The sequence below is a fragment of the Rhinopithecus bieti genome, unplaced genomic scaffold (assembly GCF_001698545.2).
Source record: "Rhinopithecus bieti isolate Rb0 unplaced genomic scaffold, ASM169854v2 scaffold_39705, whole genome shotgun sequence".
NCBI classification, from domain to species: domain Eukaryota; kingdom Metazoa; phylum Chordata; class Mammalia; order Primates; family Cercopithecidae; genus Rhinopithecus; species Rhinopithecus bieti.
The window spans coordinates 1,101,473-1,104,256 of NW_016816813.1; positions in this window are offsets into that span (position 1 = coordinate 1,101,473).

A 2,784-nucleotide genomic window follows, 5' to 3' on the forward strand; every position below is an offset into this window, starting at 1 on the left:
CCCCAAAATACAAAATTAGCCAGGCATGGTGGCGTGCTACCAAAATACAAAATTAGCCAGCGTGGTGGTGTGCTACCAAAATATAAAATTAGCCAGGTGTGGTGGCACGTGCCTGTGGTCCCAGCTACTCGGGAGGCTGAGGCAGGACAATTGCTTGAACCCAGTAGGTGGAAGTTGCAGTGAGCTGAGATCACGTCACTGCACTCCAGCCTGGGCAACAGAGACTCTGTCTCAAAAAAAAAAAAAAAAAAAAAAAAAAAAAAAAAAAAAAAAAAAAAAAAAAAAAAAAAAAAAAAAAAAGAAAGAAAAAGAAAAAAAAAGTCTCCCTGAATTAATGGATGATTTAAGGGAAGGCAAAAAATTGTGGGGTTGGGGAATGGAGGGAAGAAAAGAAGAACAGAAGCAAGGAAGGAAGAGAGAAATAAATGGCGTGGATTCTAATCTGGTCTCTTGTGTTATGAGGGAATGAAGAGGTGAGACTATTCTCTGGCAAGAATGATAAAGCAGACACAAAACTCCTAAATACAGTGTGAGGGTGATGTGATGATGGGGAAGGTGAATTTTGGAGGAGAGGGATTGAGGTTATAAGCTCCTAGCAGTCCCTTGTCCCTCTCAAGTGGAAGATCTGGTTTTAATTATAAAAAAAAGCTGCTGGTTCTTTCATACTTTGAAGGCTACACTATCAGCAAATTTTTTTTTTTTTTTTTTTGAGACGGAGTCTCGCTCTGTCACCCAAGCTGGAGTGCAGTGGCCGGATCTCAGCTCACTGCAAGCTCCGCCTCCCGGATTCACGCCATTCTCCTGCCTCAGCCTCCCGAGTAGCTGGGACTACAGGCGCCCGCCACCTCGCCCGGCTAGTTTTATGTATTTTTTAGTACAGACGGGGTTTCACCGTGTTAGCCAGGATGGTCTCGATCTCCTGACCTCGTGATCCACCCGTCTCGGCCTCCCAAAGTGCTGGGATTACAGGCTTGAGCCACCGCGCCCGGCCACTATCAGCAAATCTTATCCCATTGCCAGAGGAACAGTCTCCTCTCCTTGCCTTAACTGAAAACTGCTGGTCCCTGAGAACACTGCTTCCCCTACAGCACACTCACATTGCCCATTCTCTAGGATCAGGAGGAGATGGCTCCTGTTTCCCCAGTGCAACTTCCTGATAATTATTCTTTCCCAACCCCTGTTGTAAAAAAAATCCCTGCTCCTTTGAGGCTTATGCCATCTGGCTCTATCATCTGTTGTCATCTGCCAACTGCTTGGTCATTCTCCATGTACTAAAGATTTTAGCACTTTGTTTTTCTTTCTGTTTCAATTCCTGTCATTCTGCTTACTGATTTCAGCATCCATTTGGATGAGCTGCCTAGTGTCACTTCTCAAATTCCTGGACTTCCTCATCTCTGATAAACCTTTCTCTCTATTCTTCCTTTCTTATCTATTTCTTTTTCATCAGAAATATTAATTACTTCCAAAATTGGAAATTTACACAGTCCACTAAAAATATCAAAACCTCATAGCCTGCCAGCCTGTCTATTCTTTTTTACTGTGGTGATTCTTTAATTTCATCAAGATTTGTAATCCACTGACCAACTCTGTCACTTTCTACCCACTAATACTCTCCTATCTTTGCCTTCTTCCATATCTTGAGTTCAATGAGACATCATTATAATTGTTCTCTTGGAAATATCTCAATTTCCAAGCCCCTATCCCTCTGTCATATTCATCTGGGAAACCTCTATCTCGGGATCAGTCCAGCCTGCAGCTGAATGTTTCTGGGGAAAATCACTCAACCAGGCAGGCTGGTGTCACTATGAATTAATTATAACCAATCCCAAGTGGGCACTCAACACTGGCAAGGAATACTGCTAATATCAGGAGAAACTCTTCCTTTTTTCTTCACATTTATGCTTCTGCTATAGGAAGAAATGGAAGTTCCATTCAATCTTCCTCTCCCCATAAAAGAGAACTGGAGGCACACTTTAACCCTCTTCCTAATCACTCCATAGAAGGACAAATGGCTGCTCTGTTTGGCTAGAGTCTGTTTCTTAGGCTGTGGGCAGGATCATTGTGTGTTCAAGATCAGTATTCTTGTATAGCATCCTTTTCCCTCCTTTCCTCTTTCTGGATCCATGCTACTGGCTTGCTGATTATCAGAGGCATGCAGGTGCCATGTCAATACTGCTCACTGTTGAATATCAGTGGTTTTCAAGTAACCTAGCACATAGTGGGCACCCAGTGCACCTTAGTGAATGAATGAATGGTTGATTGGTCTAAGCCACATACATAGCTGTTGTGAAAACAGGAGAAATATCAGAGAGAGTGAGGAAGTTTGAGGGAAAGAGATACTAGCAGTGCAAAAAAAGAAACGTGCCCAACATTATGTCTATTACTAGTGTGGTCTTATGTTCTCACACTGAGGTCATTGAGTTGCTATGAGCATTATCAGTGTTGGAGGGGGTGGATAAATTATATATTCAGAAATACATGTATCCTAAAGACATATCCAATGAAAATACAGTAGCCAGCAATCTCTGTGAAGCTTCTTGGGGGAAGGGAGCCCTTTAATCAGGGGTATGTTGATGAAACCTCTCCAAAGAAGAAAAGTTACCATATCTTATACCCCCTACCAAGAAAAAAAAAAGCCTAATACTTGGTGAACCACTTTTATTTTTTAAATTTTTTTATTATTTTTTTCTGAGAGGGAGTTTCACTCTTGTTGCCCAGGCTGGGTACAATGGTGTGATCTCGGCTCCCCACAATCTCTGCCTCCCAGGTTCAAGAGATTCTCCT